The 6,374-nt window shown below is 52.1% G+C and overlaps 1 pseudogene; it reads right to left on the reverse strand.

Annotated features, from left to right (window-relative positions):
* Nucleotides 1–1,366: 1,366 nt before the first annotated feature.
* Nucleotides 1,367–4,380, reverse strand: LOC129025686 (uncharacterized; annotated as a pseudogene).
* Between the last annotated feature and the right edge of the window lie 1,994 nt (nt 4,381–6,374).

The following is a 6,374-nucleotide window of genomic DNA, read 5'->3' on the forward strand; positions in this document are numbered from 1 at the left end:
GCTGATACCGAGCAGAAGGTGTGGAATGCATATTGAAGGCAGCACAACAGATTCATGAACTTCTGACTGTCAAACTCTCTTCCCTGAAACAATATAGCTCTTCTCACAGAAGCTGGGCTGACCACAGTCCATATAGGACAGGAATGATAGCACTCTATTAGTGTGTCTTTGACAGCTCATGTTGGATCTGTTTTATCTGGGAACGGGGAAGAAAGTTCTGCACCCAACTCTGAAATCCTCCTCCTCCGTCCATGACAGAGGCCACACCTTGTCCTGTGCATAGACACAGATGTTCCTGGGAAGCAGCCACCCACTAGAGAATGAACGCCGTATGTTTTGTTCTCCTGTGTGAGGCTTGTAACACATGCTCTGCAATTACATTCTCTTTACATTATTAACCTTATGCAAAGTATGCTGAAAGCCCACCAAAAATAAAAGAGCCCTGGGCTCCAAAAACAATCTGCAGTGCCAATCACTGGGGAGCATAGAGCCTCACTAGAGTTTGCATGAGCACAAAATGCACTCGTAATGGTGTTAGCTACACACAATATTGGCTCCTCATCTAACAAAAATCTTGGAGAAAATCTTAACCCAAATAAAGATGTAAACATCAACAACAGTGTCCATATCCTGGACAATCAATTGACACAGAGTCCAAGTGTGGATCCTCTGGCAATCTTATATTCCACAAATCCACCATCTTTCCCCTCACTTCTGCATGTTTGTGTTTTCCCATAGTCACCTATGCCAGAAAAAAAAAAAAAAAGGCATATCCTGAACGCCTTCCCACATGCCTCTGTAACCTTTCCAATAGTCCCTCCATACACCTTACATGCCCATTTCTTCTCATGTTGATGGTACTCCTAGTCCTGAGAGGCTGATTGTTCCAGAAAAGGATTACGCATTCACCTTTAAAAGGAGAACATGTGATTTTAACACGAAAGCAAACTTTAAGATTTCCATCATCCTGTGCTATCTTAATGTCTCTGATGATACCCAAAATAAAGGATTTTGGAGGTACCTTATCCCAGCAAACTGGGCCCTGGATATCTTAGTGGCCACTAACCCCTTTTGATGAACTACCTCTGCTTCCATAGGGTGAAGTAAGCCTCCAAGTAAACTGTCTTTTCTTTCTTTTAGCTCCCCAACTCTGTATTGTAGGAAGAATCCCCAAACATTCCACACCATTCACTCTACAACTTTAGAGGCCCAGCTCCAACACAGACTGGTCATTTCCATGAAGAGAATAAAACATATGGATTGATCAATTCATTATAACACCTGAATCCAGGGGATGAACATACCCACACACACAGATACACACACACACACACACACACACACACACACGGAGTCACACATCCTTAATAGTGTTTATTTTTCATTCCATGAAATCCAACTTCACCCCCTCTTCGTGTCTGCATTTTTTGTGACTGGATCTGTTTTTCCTTTAATTCCTGTGCATAAGACCATACTGAGTACTGACATCCTGCATACAATAGTAACTTTTTAGGAGTTCTGCTGTTTTAGGTGAAGCCTGTTGCTCCATCATATTCATCTCAAAATCTGGGAGTCCCCTAGAAAAACACAAATGCATGTCAAAATACATTTCCTCTGAGCCATGCTTTAAAATGTTTTAATTTTAGGGCCTGCTGAGTAAAGACTACCCCTTTCCCATTTTTGATCTCTTAAACTTCCTCCTACAGTGTTACAAACTGCTCTCTGCAATACCTGCTCCATTCCCAGTATACTCTGTGATGGGAGTCAGCTAACAAGATGCATTGTTCACAAAAAGCACACAGAAATCTCATCAGGCAGTAGCTTAAGAAAATCCATCAATCTAAACAGTCTTGTGTGGTTTGTGGCAAGGATGACAAGGAGGCATATTCAGGGAGTTAAATCTTAAGGGGTTGGTGGGATAACTGCCGGTGGGGCTGACAGCCATGGAATCAAGCGCCACAAACTGAATTTAATGATTCAGCTTTACTTCTCAGTGAGTCTGGACATGCTCTATGCTTCTCTGGGCTTAAGACTATGCTTTGCAGTGTAGTCTCTACAGTGCCTTTTTCAGCTCAATGCCCTGAATGTCCTGGATTCTGTCCCTCTCTGTCTTCCTCTCAAGGAATTTCCACATGTATGAAAGAAGCCTCAATTTCTACATTTCTGAAATGGGAGTCCAGGCTCCCTGAATAGTGAGGAGTGTCAATCCCCTCATAGTGGGCATCAAAGAGCTCTAGTTCCAACTGAATGGCTCACCTGAAATCTCTGTTCCCTCTTCAGGTGCCTTCATCCTCTAGTAGTATTGCAGGGGATTGTGCCACAGGTCCTTACATAGGATTCATCAGGGGAATCAATCGGGAAAGGCCTCATCAGGGCTCAGACTGGTGACCCAAGCAGCTGGGAACACACCAGGGTTATTCCTGATGTTTCCTGGTGAGGATCCACCTCAGCAATCTTATTAGGTCCTGTGAAGTTGTGGTCAGAAAACCAGTTGAAGAAGTTAAGGCTGCTGTTGTGGTGTCTGGGGCAATAAGCCTCAACTTCATAATCTGGATACCACTGAACTGGAGTGGAATGAGAATCCCTGTATTCTACAGAGAGAGGATTTTGTGTGAAGAGGGCTGGATCATGATGGCAATGATCCACTCACCATCTTCCTTCCACTACCCATCCTGGGAGCGACCTGTCACCTGTGAGGTTCATGAGATAGTCCTTAGTAATCACTTTATTCTGGAAGTAGGGGTTACTCCAAAATACAACATGATCTTGCAGAGATGAATGGGATGTTTCACTTCTTTCACCTGTCAGGACAAGGTGGAGAAAGCTTAAATATCTTTTTGGGTGAGGTGCCCACTGTTGCTTACAGGAATGAATTATTTCCCTTACCCTCCCCCACTAAACCCTCTAGCCTCAGTCTTCCCACCCTCACCTCCAAGTTGACCATGTAACTCAGCATGTCTTCATCTTGGTCACTGATCAGGGCTGATATCTGGGGGTGGTTTGCCATCTGCTTTAGGTCAAAGAGCCTTTAGATGCAATGGAAGGAAAATCTAGAAGCAAGAGGGAAGAAGGCCTAAGAGCACCCAGAGGCTTGGGTAGGGAATTTCTAAGATCTGCTTCCATGTATGACCTCACTTTCTCCTCTACCTCCCCCTGAATTAAGACCTCTTGGGTTCATGGAGTGTGTATAATTCTGAGGCTGACTGTACTAACACGGGGAGGGGTGACTTGCAAAGAGTTGCTGGTGTCTGAGGAGTGGCAGAATCTGCTTATACCCGAAGACGTCCCTTCCCAGATCGGATTGGCAAGGGGCAGCAATCACACTCCCTTAACAATAGCTTGATTCACAGAAAAACCTGTTCTGGTGAGAACTCGCTTCTGCTCTCCAAAAAGATGCCCCAAACGTCTGCTGCTCGGCATCACGAAGGGTTTCTCTGCCGCAGGAAAATAATACCCGCACCTGCTCCGGTTTACTACAGCCACATTTGTCCACGGCAACTCATCGTTGTTCCCCAAATAGTCACACTGATGCCGAGCTGCCCATAAGTTACTCACACTTCCCCAAGTGCACCTCTCAACTAGAAAGGCAGAAGAAATACTGAAAAGGTTACAACACTGGCCCAGCAGCCAGAGATGCTCTGGATGATGGCGCCTCTGCAGTCCAGGCGGGGCTTGAGCCTCTGCTCCAGCTTTTCCCTCTGCTGAGAAAAGGCCTTCCTGGCTCGGGCATTAACCGGCTCCAGCTCCACCTGAACGGCCAGCAGCTCCTCCAGTGCAGACTCTGGTGTCATCGGCCCAGGGTCAGGCTGGGCTCGCTAGTCCTCCTCCTGCCGCTCCAGGTCGGTCTCCTCCTGGGCCACCACCTCCACCTCCACCATTACGTCATCCAACACCAGCACCGCCTCCTCCCCGAAGGCCGCCGGCTCGCTCTGCGTCCCGGACGCCCCCTGCTGCCGAGCCTCTATCCTGAAAATGGTCCCCTTTTCCGGACTCTCACAGACCACAGTCTGTGCCACCCGACCCACGCCACAGGAACCCTGGTGCTGTGCTTACTGGAGCCTGTGGGCGGGCGGGCCCTCAGGGTGCATGCGCCGGGCTTCCAGGCGCCCCCTAACGAACTGCACGCAAAGGGCGCTGGGAGCCGCGCCACTACCGCCCACTTCCCCTCAAGGCCAATCAGTGCGAGGGTGGTGGGCATCTCCCTGGGCGGCACCTCCCCAGGCTGACCTGCATCGCCAGCCCCCCGGGGTAAGCCTCCTCTGAGAAGCCCTCGCAACTTGTGCCAGGTAGCGCTAGGTACAGGCGCACTTGGGCTGTGTGGCCTTTGGCATTGTGGGCATGGAAGCCCTGTGCCCTGACATCCTGAGTATGGCAAGCCATTGACTCACAGAGAACACATGAAAACATCTCACTTCATTAGGCGGGCCAGGTAGGTGGTATGGAATATTGCAGATCCAGAGGAGAACTCTCTCTGGCTGCTGGGGCGAGGGTGGCGCGGGTGGCAGGGGTAAGTGGGTCGGGGCCGGCGCTTGCGAGGAAAGTCACCTGGTTGTGCTGAGGTGGAATTCGTCTGCTCCAGAGGCCGGAACCCCGGCAAGCACTCTCGCAGGTCTAGGCAAATACAGGCTCTGAGTACCATGCTTCCTCCTTGAGGATGCTGTACTCCCAGGAGCATTCTAAAAGGCCTGTCGTCCTATGCTCCGGGCACACCGGAGGCCAGCCGCCAGGGTTGGCTACTGACGGCCTGCGTCCATGCTGTTGTGCACTGCCTTGCTGACCCAGAGACTCCCACACGCGCAGCAAGGCTGCATTGCCTGCTGGTGGCGCTCTGAAAGCCCAGGGCCTTGGCCTCTGGATCCTGAGCTCCTGTGCCCAGTTGACCCTGCTGGGGACCTGAGCCCCATGGCGAGTGTGGCGATCTGCGGGCCCAGCGGGGCTCTTCAGGAAACCTGGGTCCATGTAGGTGTGGGACTAGGTTCTCAGCAGGGCGAGGCCCACGGGCCTTTCAGGGAGCAGGCCTCCTGTGGAGCGGCCGTCCTGTGGAGCGGCCCCCAGAGCCTAGGGGTGCTGGGGATGGGCTGGGCTGCACAGGCTGGGGTCTGTCGAAGCACCCAGGAGGGCACCATGTTCAGGCTGGAGGCTCTGCTGGAGAGGACGGTGGGGGTACAGAGCAAGGAGGCGGCCTTGGAAAAGGAGAAGGTGCTGATGGTGGAAGACATAATGGCTGAGGTGGAGGTGGTGGTTGAGGAGACCGACGTGACGTGGCAGAAGGAGGACAAGTGGGCACAGCCTGGCCCTGGAGGCAGCACACCCAGGCCGTCAATGATCGCACTGGAGGTCTTCACTTGGAGCTGGGCTTCATGAATGCCTCAGGCCACAGGGCATCTCCAGCTTCTGGGCCAGATCCATATCCTTGCAGCTGCCCATTTGGGATGGCTGGCAGCAGGGATTGGGCATCAGGCTTGGGGGGGTATGGGGGATGGGTGGGGGGAGGAGCCAGGAGGGAGGCGCATGGGGTCAGCCAGGAGGCAGGGGGTGGGGGACAGGGTGGGAGCTGAGGCCAGATTCCTGCAGATAGGAGAGCAGCTTGCTTGTGGGAGCCCTGGGAGCACGTGGTAGGGATAGGGAGCCAAGCACAGCACTCACAAGGGAGAATCGCGGCGCCAAGGACCCTTCAGGCACAGCACAAAGTTGAAGGGCATTTTTCCCTGGGAAAGTCCCTGGAGGAAGGAGACTTTGCACGCCCATGCCAGCTATTGAACCACCCCTGCTCTCAGTGCCTGTTTCCAACAGGTTCACCCCAGAAACACAAGGTGCTCAAGACTCTGGTTCCCAGTACATGGGGCTGCCAACCTCCAAAAGGCAGGCATCAGCTCCCCAGATAGCTTTATTCCCCCTGCCAGCACTGCACCCAAAGGGGTGTAGGCCCTGAGCATATATAACCTCCTTTGCACCCATGCAATTCCCATGGGGAGCGCCAGGCACAACCCTGCAGCCTCTTCTACCTACAGGACTTCCCTCAAGTGGACAGGTCCACCCCTCAGGGAGACCAGGATAAGAGGACACCACACACCCGGTCATCAGCAAAGCGTGTCCAGCACCCAGCACACAAGGGCCTCCTGAAGCTCATGAACCTTGAGGAAGCAGCTGCCTCACACTACCCTGCCCCTGCCCCTCAGTCGCAACCACTTGCCTACTTCTTCTGCCTCCTGCCCATGGTCACCGCAGGCTGTCTTGGCCTGGCTCCACCCACCCCAAAGACTACCAGAGTTGGAACATTGCCTCCTTGCCAGTCAGATACAGAGGACCAACAAGGGAGGGTGACAGACCAAATGTCTGGGACATAACCCTGCTCCACATTCTCTGTACTCTTG

The sequence above is a fragment of the Pongo pygmaeus genome, chromosome Y (assembly GCF_028885625.2).
Source record: "Pongo pygmaeus isolate AG05252 chromosome Y, NHGRI_mPonPyg2-v2.0_pri, whole genome shotgun sequence".
Classification (NCBI taxonomy): domain Eukaryota; kingdom Metazoa; phylum Chordata; class Mammalia; order Primates; family Hominidae; genus Pongo; species Pongo pygmaeus.